This window comes from Protopterus annectens, chromosome 2.part0 (assembly GCF_019279795.1).
Source record: "Protopterus annectens isolate FY-2018-M chromosome 2.part0, PAN1.0, whole genome shotgun sequence".
Classification (NCBI taxonomy): Eukaryota; Metazoa; Chordata; order Ceratodontiformes; family Protopteridae; genus Protopterus; species Protopterus annectens.
Genome location: NC_056728.1, coordinates 1,826,146,906 through 1,826,173,219, shown reverse-complemented (window position 1 = coordinate 1,826,173,219; position 26,314 = coordinate 1,826,146,906). Strand labels below are relative to the sequence as shown.

At 37.4% G+C, this 26,314-nt stretch overlaps 1 protein-coding gene across 2 annotated transcripts in view; it reads right to left on the bottom strand.

The window, feature by feature from the left end:
- Nucleotides 1-10,158, bottom strand: part of LOC122793646 — a 1,742,332-nt gene extending 1,732,174 nt beyond the window's left edge. Inside the window, exon 1 of one of the 2 annotated variants that reach the window (XM_044061857.1) lies at nucleotides 9,534-10,158. The gene's annotated coding sequence lies outside the window, so the exon portion shown is untranslated. The remainder of the gene's footprint in view (nucleotides 1-9,533) is intronic. The other variant, XM_044061859.1, reaches the window with a different exon arrangement.
- Between the last annotated feature and the right edge of the window lie 16,156 nt (nucleotides 10,159-26,314).

Sequence of the window (26,314 nt, the reverse complement as noted above, 5' to 3'; positions counted from 1 at the left end):
ACAAAACTATAAATTTAAAACACACTCTAACAAGTGGTGCTGTGTTATACAAAGGATATAATTAAAGTATTATATATTATAATTAATACAATCAGGAAGTTGAATCAAAGAACTTTTGCACGGTTATAAAAATGTGTGCAATGGGCCTATGATTTGAAAACAGTCCAAAGGTAAACTTAACCTGCTACTGGCCACATGCAGTTTATTTGAATGTGGGTTTCAATGCTGTTTCAGTGAAAGTGAGTTTCAAATGTAGAGAAGTTTTAATGCTAAGTCTGTTTTCACTGTAAGACTATTGCTTTGTTTAGCAAATGTCTATCAGTGTTTGTGCTATAAAATTTGAAATAAAAGTTTTAAATTAAATCCACATATCTGTAGTCATTGTAGAAGTAAAGCATAAAACAGTATGCACACTGAGAGTTTTGAACAGTGTTTATGGCAACTGGGGAGAAACAACTAAGTAATGGGACACTGGAATGGCTGTGAGGGGGTGCAATGTGGTGGGTGCTGGGTTTGCACCCCCCTTGCAAATCTTCCTACGGGCTCCCCTGTTAACATTCCCCCTTTTAGAAATATAAAATAGCTATCCACCCTCACAGAGATTTGATATCCAGCTGTGTAATTACTTTTTAATATAGAATTTGCCTGTGGCCAACTTAGCTAAAACTGTGATAAAATCTCATGGAGTATTTTTCTTACAAACTGCTTCTTTTTTGGTTCATCTGTACAACCATTAGATACTCTGCCTCCAAACTTTGCAACATAATATCACTATGTTTGTTTCTGAATTTCCTGCAGTACTCCATTTCCTTAGTATACTGCACCAACATTTCATTTGCTAATTAATCTAGCTGCTTATTTTCTAGTTACTGCCTCAGGATTCCTTAGAAAATAGTACATTCAGCTACATGTACTTGGTTAAGTATATGTATGTATGTATATATATATATATATATATATATATATATATATATATATGGGTCCCCTTCAGATGGTCGAACTTTTAAAAGATTGACTTTCATATGGCTGAGACCATATGATCGACCTTTCAAAAGCACGACCGATCTGAATGGAGATCTCCATACAGTGCGGAACGGGAAGATTTCGGAGTTGATATATTTAAGTAGCAGGGGATGTGGAGGTGCAGGGGGGCTTGCCCCCCTGCTAAACAGAGTTAGTTTTTTATTTTTTGGTGCATTATGGTGTTTACTTTACATGGTCGATGTTTCAAATGTTCGATCATATGGTCTCGGCCATATGAAAGTTGAACATTTGAGTTGTCGATCATGTATAGTAGACCCACACATATATATATATATATATATATATATATATATATATACATATATATATATATATATATATATATATATATAGGTCCCATTTAAATGATTGAAGTTTCAGAACTTCGAATTTCATATGGCCGAAACCATATGATCGAAGTTTTAAAACTTTGAACACTTAAACGGAGATCTCCATACAGTGCTGAATGTGAATATTCCTTTTTCCCCACTGTAGTGCGATCTCGGAGTTGGTATATTTTAATAGTGGGGGGGGGGCTGCAGCTTGCCCCCCTGCATAAATGTGTATTAATTTGGGGTTTTTTTTTTTTTTGAATGTTTGAAGTTTTAAAACTTCGATCATATGGTCCCGGCCATATGACATTCGAAGTTTTGAAATTTTGATCATGCAAAGTAGACCCTATATGTATATATATATATATATATATATATATATAAAATTGAGCACTATAAGTTAACCTTAACACAACATCAAGTCTGGTATGGGCTTTTACATCAAATGAAGCAATTTTACATATTATACAAATCACATTCCGATATTTTAAAAATATCAAATAGCATAGTAAAATATGCACCACATTCCATGCCTTTATTGTTTTTAGGGGTGTGAGTTCAAAATACTCTTTATATTATTCATGCCATTTAGACAATGAAAATTGACATTTAAGTCTAACTGCCACTGCAACTCACAATTTTCTAACAATTTGCAAGTTACCACCCTTCCTATATAACATTACTTTCATAAGCAGAAAAATATACCTTCTCAAACCATTAAAAACTTAATTGCGTCTATACAAAGCACTTCATTTTCCTTCACAGTAGCCCTTAGATGTTCATCCTCCCTCACAAGATAAGCATTGTGCTATATAAACTACATTTGAAAGTGCACAGTTTTATTAACCATTTATACCAATCATCTACCAGTTATGAGGGAAAACAACATTTGGGGAGTTATTCATATACCCCCCTTACCCATAGAATCCACAGTTGTACATGTATTCCTGTTTCTGTTAATATTTGTCACATCCTGTCTACCTTTATCCTAGCCATACTCTAAAATGGTTGGTTAATATTCTTATGTTTGTTGACAAGAGTTTATTTTGATCCATCTTGATTGTGTTTTTGTTGGCATTCAAGATTAATCTTTTATCTGCTTAATATGCAAGACATTAGTGCTGTGCATAATGTTCATTATTACTTCAAACTTTGCATCATCTATATAAGTACCAATATTACCAAGCTGTCCAAAAGTAATGATAAATATTTGGTTTGTCTTAATGTACCTTTTCAAAGGCATCCTGTCACAATTTTATAGGGTAATTTTTAACAGTAGACCAATCAATCATTTCATCTCCATTATCATTAAACATCTGATTTTTATATCCATTTTTACACTACACTTTCTTTAGAAAATATGAATATGTTTGAACAGTTTAAATGGAAGCTACACAACTTATATACAAATATATGCATATATCTTATATAAAAACGTCCTTTAATTGCATTCATACGTAATCTTAACATATATATAATCAACATCTTCAGAATTAAATTCCAGTGAAAACTTCAATAAGGGAGTATAATTATTGAAGTAGAAAGGCTCTGTTAAGATATCCATACCCCTACTATACAAACAATATGTTGAAACTATGGACCATTTCCAAGGAATTGTAAAACAGAATTATAACAACCCACATGACTACTCTTTTTTTCTGAAAGTAGCATTCCATGAACACTAAAACATTTTTAACACAATCTTGAGTAAAGAACAAATAACAAAAACATCATTTTCAGGAAAAATATATTTTTTAACAATTCACTTAACATATCTACCTGTTTACAGTGGTGGACAGAGAAGTATAAAAAGTTTACATCCACAGGCAACAAAACACTTGAATCATTCACAGGAATTCATGATCTTTAAAATAAACTGTCTCATTGATATAACAACGTTAGTTTCTTCAGGGCCTTCAGGTGTACAAAGTAACTAATGTTTCTGGTTTAGAAGGAAAGATTACTTCTGTTTGGAGTAATGACTAGACTGCCATTAAGGCTTCATCAGCTTTGCTGCTGGCTTGCACATTTTTATACCCATCTAATTAATTCTTTATGCCCTTCAAACTAATTCTGGAAGCTACGCACAAATAATATCAACTAACTCTAGCCATATTCTTGACATTATTTCTAATTAATTACATTTAGCTGAACTAGGGTACTTATTTTAAAAATTCAGGATCACCTAACATTTTCGCTTAAACATCAGTAGCAGAGCACTCCTCTAAAACTGTTTCTCCAGAAGTTATTCTGTAAGGCAAGAAATTCTTTATTACCTGGTCATTTATTCTTCAGTCTAAACAACACGACATTAGAACACAGGGAAAGAGTACCCAAACTATAGTATTATAATTCTTCCAGAATTACTATTGATCCCAAATCATACTGTCTGTTTGGAACATTTACTTTCCAATGTTCTCCTAAAGGAAGAAATGTGAAGATGGCAGTAGAATGAAGACAGTCATTTATAAAATGTAATGACAAATGCTGAGTATGTGTCTATGTTGTCAAAACAAAATTCTATTAACTCACAAATAACACAAAACCTGTTTAAAAAGAGAAAGTAATAAGGATCCAAAAACGTATTTAATAAGAGAAAGCAGTCTGGATCTAAGACATCCTGTCAGCAAATAAGAGCTGAGAGACTGCTACTGTGAAAACAGTGTGTTGTAAACACAATGTCACATTTAAGACAATGCTTTGATGGAGGGGCAAAGCCCTGTTAACAGTCTTAAATGCACTTTGTCCCAGTGTACCCCGTAAGTAATATATCCAACTTCAGCATTACTGCACCACAAGGGCAGGGTGAAAAAGATTTCCCTGACACCAGCTCCTTTGGCATTTTTATTTTTCTTTTTTGGAGGTAGGCATCAGTTTTCCATCAGCTTTACATCTCTTTATGAAGAGATGTAATAAATAATATGTTCAAATTTACATAAACAAATTTGGGCCAGAATCATGAACACCTACACTAAATGTACACAATCTGCACTCAAGAACATCCCTACCACATTTTTTGTGCTGTCTATTCACTCAGAAAGATTATATTAAGTGTACATGTAGTGAACACTTTGTGGTAACCTTTATGAATCCCCCTTAATATTTAAGGCCGCAAGAAAATTAATAAGAAAACTAAAATTAGGAGGAAGAAAGTGGAAGTTATGCTTGTGTTGTCCATTCACTCAGAATGGTGTACGCTTAGTGTAGGCATTCATGAATCCAGCCTTTTTTCTCAAAAACAGAATAATAATATAATAAAAATCTACAAGAGTCCACAGTTTTGTTGGGACTTCTTGGTGTCTACATATTGATGACTGTTGCAAGGCATATAAATATGTATATGTTTAATGAAAACTGGCATCATTCGGTTAATAAAAAACTTATATTAGTCAAATATCAGCAATCTATTTTAAAAATCCAAACATGACTACAACTTTCCAATCATTCGTGAATTAGTTACATGAACTGGTCATTTTAGAACATTTGCAGCCATGATTCAGGACACAAGGGCAAGAGTAAATTATATATATATATATATATATATATATATATATATATATATATATATATATATATTGGAACCTATCAGTTCCATGAAAGAACACTTACCTAACGACCAGATCACCAAGACCACATCACCGACAGAGCAGATCTCTGACAATGCTAAGTATAAGTAGTGCGGAATGGATGTATTCTCATTTCCGCAATGTGGTGCGATCTCAGAGTTGGTATATTTAAGTAGGGGTGTGTGGGGTGCAGGGGGGCTTGCCGCCCTGCTATACACATATTTATTTTTTTTTATTTTATTGCAGAAACAGGAATACATTCCTTTCCGCAGTAGTTATATGTTGTGTTGGCGATGTGGTCTCGGTGATTTGGTCATCGGGTAAGTGTTCTGTCATGGATCTGATATGGATCTATATATATATATATATATATATATATATATATATATATAAAAAAACACAAAAGCAAGAAGCCTCCCACTGAAGAACTGTGTAATACAAAATATCCAAGCAACAGAATAATTACCACAGTCACCATGGCCAGGGTAACAAACTACACAACACCAGTAAAATGGAAGATTTCCTTTATTGGGATAAGCACTTTCAGATCTCCTGATCCTTCATCAGATCCATATAAAATAAATCAGTTAAAAACTTTTAAATATTGAAGCATAGCCAATCAATTCAGTGACACACCCTCGCTATCAAAATTTCACATTTCTGCTTTCTCTACTAAATTGTTAATATCTTCCCTTTTTTTGAGGAGACTGTACAAACAAGTTGAAAAGACCTCTGCACAGAGACAAGTACAGGATTTAAGAGAGGACATAGGGTAACTATATTTATATAGGGGGAATCAGATGGAAGAGATTTCACACAGAGAGGGTGGTAAGGATCTTAGAATGGTCCTTATATACGCTAGTGACATTAAGGGGATTTGTAATGTGATTAGGAACAACTGAAAGATTCTGATGTCATATGAGGAAATGAAAGGGATTGTAGGGGAGGTACCTCGCTTTGCCTTTGGAAACAATTGTAATCTTAGGCAGCTTGTATGTGATAAAATTGTGAACAGTCAATCTGTAGTTTCACAAAGAAAAGGCACCCACCCATGTCGCAAATGTACTTGTAAATTTATTTATAAAGGAAATGTATTTTTACATACACAACAGAAGAAAGCATATTATTTTGATTGATATGCAGATTGTACCAGTAGGAACATAGTGTATATAGCTACTTGTGGCCTCTGTGACTCCTTTTATGTGAGTAAAACTACGAGACAGCTAAAGGAGAGGGTGTCCAAACATTTGAGTGACATTAGGCAGCAGGAGGTAAAAAAAAAAAACTTTTTAAGCATATTAAAGAGAACAAAGGACATTCTTTTTATTTTAGAGTAATACAGAGTATAGGTAACAACAAGGGGGGGGGTGTTAACAATTTAGTAGAGAAAGCAGAAATGTGCCGGATAGGCAGGCTGCAGGCATACAAATCTCCAGGTATCAATGTCTACTTACCAATAAACCTGCTCTGAAAGGGAGAAGGCTTAGGAGGCGTGTGTGAAATTTTGATAGAGAGGGTGTGTCACTGAATTGATTGGGTATGTTTCAGTATTTAAAAGTTTTTTAACTGACTTATTTTATATGGATCTGATGAAGGATCAGGAGATCCAAAAGCGCTTATCCCAGTAAAGAAAATCTTCCATTTTACTGGTGTTGTATACTTTGTTACCTTGGCCGTGGTGACTGTAGTAATTATTCTGTTGCTTACATATATATATATATATATATATATATATATATATATATATATATATATATGTATATATATATATATATATATATATATGCATTTTAGAACAGCCAATTAGCCAGCAAGTATTTTTGACTGGAAAACAGAGTGCCAGAAAAAAATCTCCACAGCCATGGGGAGAAAATGCAAACTCCACAGACACTGACCAGAGACCAGGACTGAACCTGAGGCATATGAGGCAGAGCTCTTAACCACTGCTTCTAGCTTAATCTACACTGTTATGAATTACAACATCAATAATAACTGCAACAGTATAGCAAATGAAGGACAAAAAATAAATAAAGCTAAATCTGACCCGAAGGGTACAAAATGTGTTTTATTGGGAAACTAACACTTTTCATTGGAAAATAGATCTGTGGTAGAACTCTGACAATCTTGATTATTGTTTCATTTGGTGAGTGGAGTAGGTACAAACACTTATACAAGTATATGAGTGAAATTATCCCTACAAAAACTGTTATTTCTGCTTCTAACATTTTCAGTGGATTGTGCTTTCTGTGAGTCATCCACAACAGATTTCCCTCTGTTAAATGCAACACCTGATGAATATTACATATCAAGCAATAGCAATCATGAAATGAGGACAAACACAATTATTTAACCAATTCCAAGAGTAATCGCTACTGCACAAAATCAGAGCAAACATAGACTGCATCATTGTAATTACACAATGGCTGATTTCTAGTCCTGATTCTAATACTAATGCTCTACTAATAATAATAATGTTTTTCCAATATGACAGATACGCACATGTGGACACAGTTGTGTAATACTTCATACTGCAGTGAGAAAATTGGGACAATTACATGACACAATAGGATCCTGAATGTTCTATACAGAAGTAAATCCTTCGAGCAATTCTGATTATAGAGCATTTAATAACCAACTGCAACATATGGTAGCAGGGCATTTTCAAGTTGTAGTAATAAAAATGTACAAACGTAATACTACGTACATAGCAGATGGAGGTTCTTAAAACAAGAGCACATAAGAGGATCTGTTTCATTACAGAATATTTTGACATGCCTCTGATATTTTGTAAGGCATTGGGTGAAACTGTTGCAACTGCCTAACATTCAAAAGTCATGATAAAATACACCATTGATGGTTTTCTTACAATCATGCTCTACGCTCGAGTGAAAATGAAAGTGCACACACAATTTAAAATAAAGGTATATAATCACAACTATGGAATGCAGATAACTGAACAGCTTTTGAGAGTGTTCTAGTCCACAGCATAGTAATAGTCTAATTATATAGCCCTGTAGATGTACTGGGTTAATCATTTCTGCTATGACCGCAGACTTCTGACGAGCATTACATGGACAGTGATCCATCATGTATAGGCAATATTTTCATAACTGGTAGAATAAGACGTGCACCCTAAACAAATCTCATGTTCCACTGTATTTTAAGATGCTTTAGTTATTGGGGCTCCATTAGAGCTAGAAGGCACAACACTTGCAAATGTCATAACAATTACTGAATTAGTCTTGTATAAAAATATCCACAAAGGTCCTTCACAACAGGGCACTCTACGAAATGATTAAATAAGCTAAACTGAGCTTTTACCACAACAGGCTGTTTAGTGTTGCCATCCCATTCCAGAAGTGCAAAAACAAAGCAGCATACTCCATGTCCTCTCCATGAAGGTTTATAGGTTAAGTACTAGACTAACTGCCCTTATGGGCCATTTTAAACTTATCCAATTTTCCAAAGGTGAGAACCCACCCCTGTACCTTGTGTCTGTAAGGAAAACACCTTAACCATTATATTAACTCCCCAACACTATCAGTTCTGGAAGTGCTAGTGTGTAATGAGCCAAATGCTGTTCTTAAAACATCTGCTTCATCCCTCTAAAGCTGGGAACTTACATATATATATATATATATATATATATATATGTACATATATATATATATATATATATATATATATATATATATATATATATGTGTGTGTGTGTGTGCTGATATATATATATATATATATATATATATATATATATACAGAGAGAGAGAGAGATGCGTGCAACCTTATAATGTAATGTTAACAGACTGCAAATATGCAGGGGTACAAATGGAGCCAGAATTCTATGCCACATTAACCTCACTATGACTATCTTCTTTGTTTCCAAATGTCAAAGTCCAGTCTTCGTCTAGGACACATTGCTAAGCAGAGCATCCCCAACCACTAAGGATAAGAAATTGTGCCATGCACTTGCTTCTGTATAGTTTCTCTTAAATGCACTGTTCTCAACTGTCCAGATTTTGGCAGAAAGTCCATATGTTTGCTTCATACTTTTGGTCTGTTCCTCATAAAATGTGTGGTTTTATGACAAATCACTGAGGATTGAAGGCACTATAGAATGACAAGTATTTGAGTTTCAGAAATGTGTGCTAACTCATGTTATTCTAGCAACTTTTCAAGTTTTTAAGAGCAATTTTTGAAATCTGGCCCTATTGTTGTGCCTTTGCCCCCCATTATTTTAGGCTTTGTTCAGAATTCTTGTGCTAAGAGGTATGGGAATAGGAAAAACAGTGTGTTGATAAAAATGAGTCATTGCAGCACGTCCACCATTCTAGTGACCTAGTTACACGGTCCCATTTCAGTACTGGAGCTGAAATTCAATAGGGGCAGCACTCAGTATACTGCAGGCTACAACTTATTACAATGCTGTGCAATAACGAATGAAAAATCTGCAGCAGTACAAATTACATTACTGTTAAGTCTGTAAACTAGGACCCACAGAAAGTTTCACCCAAACTAAATCAAACAAATGTCTGATCTCTGTCAGTATCGTGTTGTCTTACTGTCTCACTGTAAAGAACATTGAAAAATATAGTGTTAATGCGTTACTCACAGTCTGCAGGCTGAGTAGGAGTCTGGAGTTCGATCCTCAGACTAGAAAGCTGGCAGCAGCCGGGATTAATGAGCTGCCGATTCAAGATTTGCTAGAACCCAAACTACTGGCACGCAGGCGGTACGTTCCCAGTCACTTCAGTTCCAGTGTCAAAAAATATTTCCAGTCAGTATTGCAGTACATGGTATGCATATATCTGTCACTTATGCATAGTCAATCTCTCAGGTAGTGTTTGTAACTAGAATCGACCTGCTGCTCAAGAAGATCCGCCCTCACTTGTCTAACCTTTGCCCATCAGCTTGTCACAGCTGTCACTTTGTAAACTTCCTTTTTTTCACACTATAGGTGGCTACCAGCACAAAACTAACCGGAGGAAAAAAAGAGAAAGATTTCAAACCGAAACCAAATCGTGCTGTCCAAAAGTATAAGCCGCAGCTGAAGTTTGTGTACCTGAGAAACAGCATTCCTCACACCGCTTTACTGACTTACGCTTAGGGTACATCACTTTAAAGGTACAGTGAGCTACACTCAACACCCAGGTAACTTGTGCGCTCTAGTTAAAAAACATAGCTGGCACTTGTGAACCAAGGAGAGGCATGTTATATCATTCACCAGTCTTTATTTTATTTTTACCAAGGAAACCCTTTTAACTTCTAATGTGCATATTTCAAAAGGGGAGGGGCAATTAATATTCTAGCTATATAGGGTATAGTTGTGCATGCCCGCTACAGAATTACCGAATTAATAAACTGGGACGTCACGTGCGAGTTCAAAACGTGAATTGGTGGGACGTACGATAACTGTGGTACCAGGCAGCAGCAGCAGCAGCAAGTCAGTGATTAAGGTCATACCTGCATTACATCTCAACCTCTTAGAGCAAGAAATCTGGACAAAGAACAAAGGCCCAAAAATAGGCCTACATTTTAAATATTCCTGTTACAAACTTTAAAACTTAATAGAATGACAGGTTTTACATTAGCGTGACTTTTGTGAAGGGTGTGTTTGTGTAGTCTGAAACTCAACTGTGTTTATTTTTTTTACTTCAATCCAAAATAATTTGCCACTTATTTACCAGAAAAATGCAATTTTATAAGAAACAGACCAAAAGTATGAAGCAAAAATCTGGGCATTCTACGAAATTCTGGACAGTTGAGAGCGGCCATCAACCAAGAATAGGAACAGATTTTAAGTATTGCTCTTGTAAAATTTAGAAAATTGGTAGCATAACAGGTTTTGCGCATGTATTTTTCTGAAGGAAATGAAGTCTGAAACTCAAAAATGTCATTAAGTGACTTCAATCCTCACTGATTTGCCAGAAAACCACACATTTTATGTGGAGCAGGACAAAAATATTAGGTGTAAATCTGGACATTCTGTGAAAATCTGGACAGTTGATAGGTGTGGTTAAGGATAATGTATGCTTTAAAATGAACAGACTGTAATGAACTGACAGTCCCACAGCCTATTTGGAGTTAATGTATGTATTAGTGCATTTTGGTGTTCATCTATCAACTGTCCCTATTTTGTAAAAACATTCCCATTTTCAGGCCTGACTTACCCCTTCACACAATTTTCGTAATCCCCCTCATCACATGTGATTTTTTAAAGCTGTTTAGTACACAGAAAACCACACTGCATGATCAACATACTAGTGGCAACAATAATTTAAAGAAAGATGGCACACACACAAGTCCTTTTTTCTGAAGCAAAAATGAATCACCTTGAGTGGTAGAGTTTTGTGATACACTTCATTAAAGTCTACAGATTTTATACTGTCTCTTTGATAATGTGCTTATATTTCTCTTTCTTTTGTTTCATTTTCTGTTTTTATAAACATGTATTTCTAAGTAGTATCCCACATTCCTACTGGAGGAAGAGTTATATATTAGTTGGTATTCAAATTTTATGCTGATTAGATGTCCAGATTTTTTAGCTGGATGATCATGTTCCTATTTTTCAAGGGCCTTTGTTCCTATTTTTCAATGTCTGCAGGTTGAGAAGTATGCCATTGTTGCATACACACACAAGCACACACAGTCGCATACTGAATGAGAGCTTGACTAGTTTGCCTTCCATATCAAGGACCACACTTGACATGACACAGACACACATACTAAGTCTGTTATAGTCTGCACTGGTGGCATAGAGGGATAAATTCCTGGCTATGGCCCACTGACTTGAGTTTGACTAGTGACTCTTGTACTTGATGGCACAGGCAGGCAGCATGGGTGTGTCCATCCTGGTGAGTGGGGACATGCACTCAGGCATGTCTTCACAGCTGAGCAACAGAAGAAGCTGTGGGTACATGAGGGGTGTTGTCCACAAAGAGCAGCAGGGCCTTGGCTAGCTCGTACACACAGGCATGGATGATATACCAGCATAGCTCAATGTACACCCCACCAGGGACAGTAAAGATGCCCACAATGGGGCAGGCATTGAGGAGGAAAAACAGACTTGGAAGTAATATGACTGCCCCAGGAAGACTCGGTCCCAAGCATGCAGAGGCAACATAGAATGCAAGGCACTATTTGGAATGTGCTGCTCCAAACACCTTGCCCAAAAAGAGAGATTTCTATCAAAGGAATAAGTTCTCTAAGTTACCCAAAAAATCTCAACCTATTCTTGCTTTTCTTTGTCTTGTACTAGTTCACAGATGGTGGTCTCTGCTTCATCTTCTGAGCTGTGAAAGATTGTGCCTCGCTAGACCTCTCCCATATCAGAAATATGGGTAGTACTCAAAACAGTCTCTCCAAAAATCTCACCTTTCACTGCAATATAAACAAGATCCACCTCAAGAAATAGATTCATCACCCAAAGAATCCCTTACCTATGAAACAAGCTCCCCTTGTATGCCAAGCAATATGACACACTGGCTTCCTTCATGTTCTGCCTTGATGGTTAGATGGATATACATAAATTTACTGCTGCGGTAAGCAGTATGGTACTTAGTTAGACTCTGTGAACCTAGCCATTAAAATATTACAGGAAATGCCATATGCATTGTTTTGCAGTTGCATAATAACTGTTTAGATTCTCATGAGAAGAGCTCAAGAAGTAGTTTGTTGTAAAATTGGAGACAAGTTTATTTTCCAATATCCAATTTATCCTTTTACAGTTGCAGCAACCAAAATGTACAAGGCAGAAATCCATTTCTGGATGGGACATCGGTCTATTTTAAGATCACACACACACACACACACACACACACACACACACACACACATGGATGCACTCACAATCACACTCATATGTACACAGTGACACTATACATAAACATACAGGCCTCCAAACCTCCCACTTATCAAGGGTGCCAGAAGTTGTCAGAGATTTGGATGCATGGCTAGGCTTAAAAAGGCCCTTTTGGTCATTAGCCTAGTAAACACCTATGAACCTATGAGGTGTGCCAACTCAACCGTTGTCGTGTGTTTGGACATGGAAAGAAACCAGAGATGAAGTAGAGGTACAACATTTATGATGGCTTCATAGGTAATCACAAATTTTCACTGGGGATATGTTGAGAAAGTCTACTTAATTGAGGATGTTAGTCTCCCACCAATATTGGGTGTCTGAGCTTCTCAGACTCCTTTGACCATAGGTTTACTAAAAATTGCTTACAGCAGATTTATGTGTTTTGCATCTATTTTCTAAATAGAAAGCTCAATTACAATAGGCTTAAAAACACTTATGAAACTAAGCCCTGCACCCGAGTATTTAATAATGTTTCGGTAACATTAAATCAGGGAAGACAAAAGTAATGGGCGGCACAAACACTGAAAGGAAAGCCCTGTAAGGTATTTCTAAAACATGCCTTTTAGCATTTTAGCTAATGAGCTTGTACTTGCAAAGTGACAGCTTCATTTAACTACTACTGCTATTGTATACATCATAACTGTGATGCCCTTAAACAAACTAGTTAAAAACTTCAAGAAAAGGCCTGGTCAGTTTTGTTCTGGAAGCTAAAGTACTTAAAAGCACGTTGGTGGTGCAGAAGTTCACCCAGTACTTGGGCAAAAGCTTCACCCATAGGCTACCAAACATGGATTCTGTAAAATGGCTCTCGTTGTAGTTCATCTGCACTTGAGATAATCATGCAGCTACTTTGTTTCTAACTTTTTTTTAGATAGTTCAGTTTTAGAGTTAGAATTTAGAGCCCAGATGGAAAAAAGTTCAGTGTTAACTTCTATTTGACCTTTTTCTGTTACTGCCAGAAGTGGTACAGCTCTGTGGTAGATCACATACAAGAAATGATGTTGTTTTAAGCCCACTACAATCTCAGCAGTATTATTTTATATATACTGTGAGGTCCCTTTTCTGGGCCAGTAATCAAGGAGCCCGAATCCTCACCACTAACACCCATGGGGAATGTTCACTGAGAGAAAAACAGACACAGTATTTCCAGATGCAGCTCTCTGCATCAACTACAATTTCCCATAAGAGAAGACAGGGACAGAGCCAACCTGGGGTCTGGATTTCTTTATATCGGTCTCCCTTCAGGACCTCAATAAGGCTCCTCACTAGTACAGCTGTAAGGGTTGAGTCCTCAGCCAAATGTCCAAGTTAAGTACTCCAGCACTCTCTCTGTGACCCCAGTAATTTGTGTCCCTGCTCCCAGCAGCTGGCACACACTCTTTGAGATTTGATTTTAACACACACACACACAAACACACACACACACACACACACATACACACAACTGGGAAAGGCTGACACAGATTTACTATGCCACCTTCTGCCCAAACTATAAGGTAGTTTGTGCCATCAGACTATCCAAAGCCAGCTACTCTAAGGCTCTTACAAGGGTACCCAATTATACTTAGTGAAACTAATATTAATAAAAATGATAGTGTTAAGCAAATATTGTAAGGCTTTCAGGAGTTGCCAGAGCTGTCACCAAATATATACAAGTACTTTCAGTGACTAAAATATTCTCTAAAAGACACAATGAACAGTTTAAATATATTTAATAACAAATAATAAAAGAACATGAAAATACTAAATATCTATTTACAGTAAACAGAGTTCCATCCCCAGGAAATTTTAAAATAAGTCTAAAACCTAAAACCTAAAAACTCACTGGTCTTGCCACTGCTCTCATCCTCCTTAAGCTCCCATGCCTCTAAGACTGCTAACTACCTGTCTCCTCTCTGACCCCTAATTCACTCTATCTACATTTATTTATTTATTTATTTATTTACATTTGTTGACCGGGAGAGTCCGACTGGACACAGGTCCATTTTCAGCGGAGGCCCGGGGAGAAAAGCTCCACATTAAGTATTATTTGCATTATACAGTTAAAAAAAATAGCATTTAAATATAGACATTAGTCCAGTTAAGGACACAAGACAAGAAGAAAACAGATGTGAAACAGATGTAAAACAGCTGTAGAGCATAGTACAATTTTAAAATATGGTGACATATACTAAACATGGTTAAAATGTAGTTGAGATTCATCAGTGAACAACTGATACAAACTGAGGTACATAACGGCCATTAGCAGTTGTTACTACAAGAAGTTAGTATTATGTGGTAGGTAGCTGGAAACATGAGTAGCCAAGCTTGCTAAGAGTAGGTTGTTGATAGGGGGCTGAGAAAGGTAGTGGGTGGGGGGAGTGAATGGTATTAGAGAGGGGTTTGCAAGGGCATATCTGGCAAGTTTTTAAGTGTGATTTTAGTAAGAATTTAAAGTGGGTGTAAGAAGTTACAGAGGTAATTGAGGATGGGAGGGAGTTCCAGAATTTGGCTATAGTGCAGGAGAATAATGCTTCTCCAGCAGAGTTAATGGCTCTTGTGACCTGTAGGAGGTTTTTGTGACTGGATCTTAGTGGTCTCGTGGTTATGTAGGGTTGGAGTAGATTGGAGTAGATTCTGGAGGGATGGGACTTTTAGTGGTTGGTTTATTAGTTTGTGGGCGAGTGTGAGCTGGTACCATTGAAGGAGGTGGGGGAGCTCTAGCCAGCCCAGTTCTGCTAGTGAGAGACAGTGCTGAGTATGGTAGGAAGCCCCTGTGGCGAATTTGGCGATTTTGTTGTAGCAGGTTTTGAGCTTATTTAGATCGCATTGTCTAAGGTTAGTAAATATTGGAGAGGTATAGAGTAGGGTACAGATGAGATGAGAATTTGCTACCAAAATTTTAGCTGCTTTGGTAAGTAGTTGCTGATTTCTATATAATGCTCCTAGTTTTTTGTGCACTTTTTTAATGGTCATGGAAATGTGAATGTCAAAGTTCAGTTTATTGTCTATTTCTACTCCTAGTAATTTGGTGTGTTCTGTAGGATGGATAGTGGTGTTGTCTTTTGCTGTGATGTTAAAGTGAGAGCTGTCTAGGGTAAGTTTGGTGGGTTCGAAGATTAGTAATTTTGTTTTGTTTGGGTTGAGTATTAGTTGGGCATTGGATAACCAAGTTTCAATAGAAGAAAATGCTTCCTGTGTGACATTTTGCAGTTCTGGAAGGGAGTGGGCTGTGCAGATGATGGTTGAGTCATCTGCGTATTGTATGAGTGTGCCACGTGTTGTGGCTGAGGCTAGATTATTAGTGAAAATAGAGAAGAGTAGGGGTCCCAGGATGGACCCTTGGGGAACTCCTATGGAGACTGGTAGTTGGGGGGATAGGTTGTCCTGCCAAACAACTGCTTGTTGGTGGTCAGATAGGTAACTCTGAAACCAGTTGATGACTGGTTGAGAGAAGGATAGGTTATTGAGAAGAGAGATGAGTTGTTTGTGTGGGACCATGTCGAAAGCTTTAGAGAGGTCTAGGAAGGTAGCTGAGGAGAGATAACCTGCATTTTTATTTTGTAGGATAGTGTTAGAGAAAGAGAGTAAGGCGGTGGTGGTGCTATGGTTAGGTCGGAAACAGTGTTGTGTGTTGGAGAGGAGGTTGTTAGCAAGGAGGTGATCTGAGACTTGAGAATGAATGCATCTCTCTAGTATTTTGGTGAGTGGCGAGAGAATAGCTATGGGGCGGTAACTGGTTAGATCTGTGGAGGGGCCTCCTTTGTGTAGGGGAATTATGTGTGAGACTTTCCATAGTGTAGGAACATAACTTTCTGACAGAGATCTGTTAATGAAGAGTTATACGAAGTAGGCTAGAGCATCAGCTGAAAGTTGAATGTATTCACCTGGGAGGTTGTCTGCTGCTAATCTGGTGGTTTTAAGTTTAGTTAGTAGTTGTTTTATTTTGGAGGTAGGAACAGGAGAGAAAGAGAAGCTAGTTGGGAGATTGTTAGTTCTAGTTGATGGTGTGGGTTTTTGGGGGGGGTTGTGTTGTCTAGCTAGTGATAGTACGGTTTGTGTGAAGTGATTGTTGAAAGAGGTAGCAATATTTTCAGAGGAGTAAGTTAGGTTAGGAGTGGGTGTACTTACTTTACCTGAGTGGAGGATGGAGTTTATTGAGGACCAGAATTGTTTGGGGTTATGTTGGGAGGAGGTAAGGGCAGACTGGTAGTATTGGATTTTGTCCTGTTTTATAAGCTTTTTGGTTCTATTGTGTAGTTCTAGGAATTTTTGCCTAGTACAGGGGTTTTTGGTTTTGCACCAGTTGCCCCATGCTTTATCCCAGTTTTTCATTTCAGACTTTGTGTTTTTTTGTAGCCATGGGGATTGTTGGGCTCTAGTTCAGGAACGTCTTATGGGGGCGTGGTAATTAAGGATGCTTACAAATGTTTTATTAAAGTAGTCAACTGCGTCATCTAGTTTGAGGAATTTTAGAGGTTGCCAGTTACAGTCTTTTAGGGATGAGCTGAATGAGAGAGGGTTGAAGTTAGTTTTTTTGTGTATTTGACGGTAGATGATGGGTTTTGCTTTATACAGGTATTTTCTTAGTAAGAAGGTTGGAGAATGATCACTGAGGCTGTCAGATAAGCAGCCTGCTATATATGACTGGGGGCTCTTATGTACTAGCATCCAATCAAGGGTAGTGTGTTTGTTGGAGTTATTTATCCTAGTAGGTGACAGGACTAGTTGGGTGAAGCCATGAAGATTTATATGATGGGTTGGGTGGTTGCTACAGCACGATTGCCAGTCAGTGTTGAAGTCTCCTAGAATTAAAGTTTCTTGGAGTAGGTGGTGGGTAGTCCGGCTGAGGAGGTTTTCAAGTGGAGGGATGTTATGGCCAGGTGGGAAGTAGCAACCTATTATGTTTAGGGTTTTATTTTGGTTTATTTTAATGTTGGCATATATTATTTCTTCCTTACCTATTTGGGGAGCTGCTAACTTTAAGATCTGGATGTCTAGATGCTGCTTAAATATTATAGCTATACCACCTCCTTTTTTGTTTAGTCGGTCTACTCTTAGTATATTGTAACCAGCAGGGAGGATTTGCTCATTAGTAATGTATGGTTTTAACCATGTTTCTGTAAGGATCACTACATCAGGGGAGTAGAAGTCTATGGTGGCATGGAATTCATGCACCTTGTTGCATATACTTCTAATATTTAGGCTTATCAGAAGGAGGTTGGTTGGCTTTCTATTGACTGTGATTTGGGAGATGTGGTCTGTAGTCTGATTATTAGGGGAGGGGTTGGAGATAGAGGGACCAGGATTAGGATGGCTGTCTCCACTGAGTGCTAGGTTAGATATGGATGAGATTATTAGTTTTATCAATTTCTGTATATGCTTGCTTATAAGGGAAGTTTTCTGATTGTGTTCTGTGGACAATAGGTATGGTGGTAGGGTTATGTTAGGTTGAGGGGTTGTTTTTAGTTTAGGTACTGTGGTCTGTAGTCTATATAGAGGGTGTATTGGGAAGGTTGTTGACCTGATGAGAGAGTAGTAGAGTAGAGGTGGGATATGAGTGGTGGTGTGTATGGTGGTACAGTGGTAGTGGTTGAGTGCAGGAATGGTGGAGGTTTAGTAGGATGTGATGTATGCAAGGAGTGTGAATGCAGTGACTATAGGTATGGTGTGTTTGTACATATTAGCTGAGTAGGAGGGATAGTAGTGAGAAGTTGTAGGAGGAAGTATAGGTGTGGTGATTTTATAGGTTGAAGGGTGGGAGGGGTTACTGTTTGTAATAAAGGTAGGACCACTGGGGGTGGGAGGGAATTGGGGGAAGGGAGGGGAGCGTAGCGGGCAACAGATGAAGGAAGACTATCAGTAGGTTTATAGGCTATAATGAAAAGGGCTGGCCTTGATTAGGCTGCAGTTGTTCTTCTGGGGAGGGGGAGGATCAGAATAGACCAGAAAAGTGGTGGATAGCAATAGTATGATGAAAAGGGCTGGCCCTGATTTCACAGATATGCAAGTCTACAGAAACAATAAGAAAAGGCAGTAGTTACTCTGACTTGCTTGTTTTGCAAACCTGTCTTATTGAAATAAAATAAGCCAATTTTACCAAGGAGTTATGTGGAAATTAGGAAGACAAGAATTTATAAGAGAAAATGTTTAGCAGAAGTGGAGAAACAGCAGAGCATACAAATAGTACAGCATCTAAAGACAGATTGCAGTTGGAAGTACAGAATGGGGGGGGGCAGCTAATGTTCTGAAACAATAAGAAAATCAGTAGGTACTTTATATTATCTCTCACACACTTCCTTTCTTAGGAAATTATGTAAACCTACAATCATATCTTAGCCATAACCTCTATAATGCATCTCTCTACCTCTCCATTTCTCTCAGTCTCCTCTGCTGAATTTCATATATGCCTAAATGACTACAGATATTTTGTAATTTTTGCTGTTTATCAAGAGTGTATTTTTGTATTGGTATTATTTTCTTCTTAGTCAGAACCTTTTCCCAACTACTTGTGTATAACCATACCCACATTGTAGGTATATATATATATATATATATTGTATAATACTTATTGCTTTTAATCTATTTTTTCACTGTATAACAAATTGTATTTACTGTGGAGCTTTTCTCCTTGGGTCTCCACTGAAAATGGGCTACTCAGCTCAGTCGGACTAACTCCGTCAACAAATGTAAAATAAATAAATAAACACAGATGAATAGATTCCCACAGATATAGAAAAACAGTACTTAACTAATCTCACTATATTTTCCTGACTAATCCAAAGAAAGGTCACTTACTGGAGCACAACAAGATGAAGTAGATGAGTGGTCTTCCTTCTTTGTCAGGTTTCCAAAACAGAGTGCTCAGTCTGACTGAGAGACTTCTCAATGTAATACCAAAATATTATTTCTGGGATAGCATACAGAATGACATCACATCTGGTCATCTGACTCTGTTTCCCACACTATCACCAACACTAGAAGCTGCCAGGATTTATATCTATGTGTCAGTAATGCACACATATAGAGCTTTGCTAAGATCTGCTGCAGATTCTGGTAGTCATAAAATAATTTTAACACTTCTACTTCTCCTATAGAGCTACTAAGCAAGGCTTCTCACAGAAATTTTATTTCAAGTCAGAAGTGTAAGATAAAATCTTTATGGCCTAATTTAATTTCAACTATTTTTAAAGTTAACCTCTTCTCTTCCAGTATCCTCTGTTAACACATATAAATTTAAACAGATACAATAATGCATGTATATTTGTTTTCTGTCCAGCAGGGCACACTGTTGATACATTTTTAACACATGCAACTTTACAAATACATTTTAAACATGAGCATCTGTACAAATCAGTTTGATATGCAAATGACATACAATTCTTTACAATTACAAAATTTCAGCCAGCTGTGCTGGCATATGTTACACACCCACTACCCTCCTTCTCCTGGCATGGCTAGCAATACCTCATATGGTCACATAAACATATAGAAAACTGTGAAAATTATATTCTTATCATGTTTCATATATGTTTCCCCTGATACATGCAGCATGCATCAAATAATGTACACCTTGTCAGAAGTGAAGAAAACAATCTTTAGATGCAACAGTATGAAATGGGTGGTATGATAAAAGCTCACCTTAAATGGTATAAACATTGTGTATAGTTTGACAGTACTACCACCAAATGTCAAATCTTGAAAGCTCATTTATGCAAAATCATATTACATGCTGTTAGTGTACTAATATACAAGATCTTATTTGTGCTTTGTTTGGAGGTTGGAGGAATTAGAGAAAAGGGAAATTTTGCAAAATCACATGAAATTTGTCTTTTCCCTTTTATCCAGGTATGTAAGACCTCTCTGATATAGTACATGTTGAAATTAGAGGGGTTGATACAAACCCCTCATATCATAACAGTGCACGGAATGTGCAACTCCCCTTGCACAAATTATTGCTTTTCACTGTTTATTGCTGTTTTATACAGTACAGAGATGTAATACTGTTTCAAGTACTCTCCTCTGAGGCTTTTGAGGCTCGACGGTTGGTTTGTGCTGTTCCTTTGCTGGGCAGATAAATTCCCTTTGGGGAAAAACTCTTCTGTTCAATTATTTTTGTTGATTATTAATACTTGCTTCTTCAGGAAAGTTTCTTTAAAGCTATGAGTTTGTGTTTTAATGGACGGTCATGAGACTGTAATGTACTTTTAAATGAGAGCACTCTTTTTTCCTATCAGTTTAAAAGTTGTTTAAATTATTTAAAAACAGGGTTTTTTTAGGTGGAAAATTTGTGTTTATTTTATTTTTGAGGGTGTGCAAGTGTTTTAAACTGCAGTTTACTGTGTTTTGTGTGAAAAAAGTGAACTTTAAAGACTTTAAGTTTTTAACAGCTTTTACTGCTTTTTCCCCCATTTTCAGCTTGGCCATAAATCCATTTTTCTCTTTGGCAACAGATAGTTTCAGACAAATTGGTTCTGAATATCATTCACCAGTGTTTCAGATGGCAGTGTGAGGATAGTCATCCTTGCCAGGAATTCATTCCTCATCCACCAGACCATGCTGTTTTATTTCCACATGTCCTTCCTGCATGCTGTTCCAGGGAGTGATAGAACCAATTCCTTCTTCCCAAGTTAGGAAAGGCTTTTGGTCAAGGATGTTTTAATGCCAAAGAAAGAAGATGCATGGAGATCAGTTCTGGATCTTTTTTCTTAGACCTGGTTGTGATAGTGCCTAACTTCAAAATGATGTAACTCCACAATCTGTTACGTCTTCTTCCTTATTCAAGTTTCCTGGTAATGCTACTTTTAAAAAATGCTTATAATTACATTCCTTTTCATACAGACTTCAGGTGCTTCTTAAGGTTTGTGTGCCTGGATCACTTTATCAGTTCTCTCCTTTGCCCTTTGGACTATCCACTGCACCAAGAGTATTCACAAAGTGGCTAGCTCCAGTTATATCTTTGTTGCAGGCTACAGGGTATCCATTTTCATTTTTCCATATTTAGATGACTTGTTTATCTTTACACAGTCTTTTTCAAAGTGTCAGGAATCTCTCACTGGGATAAAAGATCTCTTATACTAGATGGGATGCCAAGAGAACATTCAAAAGTCCTTTTTCACTCCTTCACACAGGACTGTGTTCCTGGGATGTCAGCTGAGCACCTCAATTCAACGAGCTTTTGAACCATAGGAAAAAATAGATCTATAACTAGATCTATTTCTAAGGTTTTCTATTCAGATTTCAGTCACTGTGAGGGAATACCTTAGGATTTTGGGTCTCATGGCCTCTATGATTCTCATGATACCCCTGGCAAGACTCCACATGAGAAAGATACAATGGTATCTGAAGCCTCTTTGGTCCAAACATCAGCATCACTTGCCTATTCAAGTCCCATTGCTGGGGTTTCTCAGCAGAAAAATTACTTGGTGGAGAGAGCAAATATTCCTAAATTCAGGTCTCCCCTTATCCCTCTCTGTTCCAAAGCCGTCAGTCACCACAGATGTCCTGGACTTTGGGGAGCAGTTTCAGAAGGGACAAAATGCAGGGTGTGTGAGATACAGTAAACTCTTGGTTAAATGGTACCCATGGGGATTGGTAGATGCCAGATAACTGTAGTTTCTGGTTGCTTGAGAGTTACTATTAAAAATAGGCCTGACTAATACTGCACCCTATACTATTTGTTTGGTTTGACTTGTTTGTATGTTGGGGAGAGAGGAAATGTATTCCTATCTTCCTTTTTAAAACTTTAAAACTCTAAAAACGTAAGATACATTTCTGCAGGGTGGGGGGGGGGGCTAAACAGAAAGTGAAACACGTGAAAATTGTACTGCATTTCTTCAGTTTTTTTTCTGGTTGCTTGTGAGTTCTGGTTGCTTGAGTTCCGGTTAACTGGGAACTTACTGTACCTAGGACAGATGCAAGCTCATAAATATGAAAGTGATGATTGCCCTGATCAAGGCAGTTAACTCTCTGAATCAACTTTGATCCCCAGGACCTTTTCAAGTTGTTTCACACAATACCACAGTCACGTGGTACATCTTGAAGCAGGGGGAACCTGATTGTACCCACTTTGCAGACTACTCATGTTAGCTTGGGATATAGCTTTACAGTGCAATCTCACTCTGTAGCCATCCTTCATTCTATCAGAGCAATATTGTGTGGTAAACAAACAGATCAGGATAGGGCAGACTCTCATGCGTGCAAACTAGATCATGAGGTCTTCCAAAATTTGTTCCATCTGTGGCAATTACCTCTAGTAGACTCATTTGCCTCTTCTCTAAATAATAAGCTGGAATGAATCTCTGCCAAGACTCCATGCTAGAAGGCCTATAAGACAGATGCATGCCTTTTTCTTTTTCTTTGACAAGAATGTTCCTTTATGCTTTTCTACCCTTTCCAGTGATATACAGGGTACTTCTTAAGGTTCAGAAAGAATGCCTCAAAATTTTTGTGATGACTACCTTTCTGGCCCAGGCAACAGTGGAGCTCCCTTCTTTTGGAAATGGACAGGGGCAGTTAATGCAAGTGTTCTCATAGAATGGATCTGTTCACACAGGATCAGGGGTGTTTGATACATGCTGACACTAGTCAACTTCACCTGACTGTCTGGGTGACTGGGCCTTTTTTTATTTAGGCACTTCTTTACTAAGGACTTGCAGGAGATGCTAACCTGCTGCTAGAATATCATATATATATTAGCAAATGGAAAAGGTTTTCTAGTCGGTGCCAGCAACAACATAACCAGCATCAATTCAGGGCTAGTTCTTCTCTGGTTTTACAATATTTGTATGAGTTACTTTGCCATAGTTTTTCTTACTTCTCCATCAAGATTTATTTATTGGCCATTTCAGCATGTCTACCAATGGGTTTCCCATGTCAAAATGTTTTTGAAAGGGGTTTTACTTAAGAAACCTCCAAGAAAACCAGTTGCTCCTCCTTGCAATCTTAATTTTGTGTTAGGGAAGCTAATACAGTGTCCTTTTGAACTAAGTAATCTGGCTGTCTTCAGGTTCAAGAAATGGAATATTTTAATGGCAGATGATAAAATAAAGGAGATTGTAGGATCGAAGCCCCATTTTTGTTTCAGGAACAAGAAATCCCTGAAGCGGATGGTATGTTATAAAAAACAGAAATGTATATCTAGCAGAGAACAGCTAAGTCACTGTGTGGGTATGTTTGCGTGTAGATCATGCAACTTTTGCTCATATATTGACAATACCAGTTTATTTAAACACCCCAGTACAGAGAGACAATTTAAGTTTAACCAATATGCAGATTGTTCCATAACTGAATTGGAGTACCTAGCAAAGTGTAAAGTTTGTTCTTCATTTTATATAGGGAAGATGAACCACTCTCTTAGAGAGTGGATTCGTTAACATATTTATGAGATTAGGGAAATGATTGATAAAAATGCACTCACTAAGCATGTAAAAACATGTGACCCAATGCACTTCTCTTTTTAGTAGTACAAATATTAAGTAGTGATATTCAAATGGGAGGCCAAAAGAATCAAACTGAAAAGAATGAGTTGCATTGGATAATATTGCTGCAGGCAGATAAAGGTTTTGGATTAAATGAATTGGTCCCCTCAAATCCCATTTAAAGTCTCATGCCCTATCTAGATAGAGCTATTAATTGTTGGTAACTAGGTTATACAGCTAGAATTTTAACTTAATGTTTTTGATATTAAATTACATGTTTTTTAGCTGTCTCTTTAAGATTTTATTTAAGGTCACATGGGTTGTATTGTTGGATTCATTGGATACTTTGTATCTGTTTATATGTTTAAAAGTATCAGCGTTGCAGTATTTTAATGATCAGAAAAAGCACATGTTTTTTGGTATGAAAGCACTCATCTATTAACTATTTTATATATTGGTTCAGCTGTGCTTTTTCTTCATGTTTGCTTTTTGGAATTTACTTGTGGTTTTATCTGAGGACACTATATCCATTCTCTGGTTTCTTGTGTTGTTTGCTAAGATAATAAAACAGGTGCAAAGTGAATTACATGAACAGCAACACATTACAAATAATAAAATATTACAAAAAGAAATATGTTTCCTAGAGGGTATACCTACAGGTGACTGACTTTAAATTACTCAAGAGTCATGTGTCTGAATCACAAGATGCTCAGAAACATACTATTGATGTCCTCTCATCCTAAGATGTGAAATAGAGAAGACTTGTGAGGCTATTTTACACATATGGTCACCATACCTCTCAGTTGCAATAATTTAGATACAGAAGTATGATTTTGATCTTCAGATTTAGTCTTCCCCATCATTTGGGTGGCACAGTAGCACAGCCGTTAGGGTTGTCGCCTCACAGCAAGAGGTTCCCTGGTTTGATTCTTGGCTGGTATGCCTTCTGTGTTGAGTCTGCATGTCCTCCTTGAGTATTCTCTGGGTGCTCCATCTTTCTCCCACATTTCAAAGACATGCAGAAGGTAGACTGGACACTCTAAAGTGTGTAGTGTAGAAGAACTACTGTGGCATGGCTAGCCACCTGGTGATGTAAACCTTGGCTCTAGATGATTGTCACTGTCGAAGTAAAACCCTGACCCCATGTGCAAAAATGGGAAAAAGGGCCTGCGGGTGGTTGGATTCTATATCACATCTTCACTCATTGGCAGTGGTTCAGAAACTCTATAACTTGCTTACTGCCTGCAATTGGTCTCCTTTCTAGCAGGCCTCATGTAAACATGGTAACAAACCATTATCCCGCTAGTTAATTCCATAAATCCACACACTTACCTTGGATGATAGTAAAGTTTGCTCTTTGCTCAAATCCAAAAAGTCAAACTACATAAATGGAAATTTGCTAACTTACCTGAAAGCCACCAGATATATGTTATCCTTTGTAACCAAGCCAAGAAGTCAGTCAGACAGCATAAAGCAACTTACTTGTACAATTGCCAGATGTCAACGTTTACTAGCCCTACGTTTTTCTGGAAAGAAGTCAGTGCATTAGTTGGGCTAATTGGTCAATCAAAAAGCACCTCCATCTTGTGCATTTGAAAAATGAACAAAAGAATTTGCAACATCCATCTAGAAATATAATACCTGACAACTTGTCAGCTGCTTCCCCAACAAAACCCTTCCTTCTACAATTATGTTGGAGAAAGGTATCTCAGCAAAAACAATATCTGCCAGAGTCGATGGCCTTTACTCATGTTTTTTAAAGCTCTGTACTGACAAAGTTACTCCATTTATCCTATATAGATTCATAGATTGTTACTAGGTTAATGACCCAGGAGGCCTTTCTAAGCCTAGCCAAGTTTTCCCAGAAGAATAATGATGTCCTGTATCCAAATAGGACATTGAGGGACAGACATTTTTATGCTACCTCTGTCCATAAGGGAAATGGGTGCCAGGCCCATTGTAAATTTCCTTTTCCATAGCCACTGGTCTAGGTTGTGCTTAAACTAGGTAACAGACAAACTCACTTCACAAGGATAGGAAACCTGTTCCATAGGAGGGGCAGTCTCTAGGACACACATATATGTTCTGTTTAAGTCAAAGACAAAACTCAGGTCCATAGACATCTTCCATTCC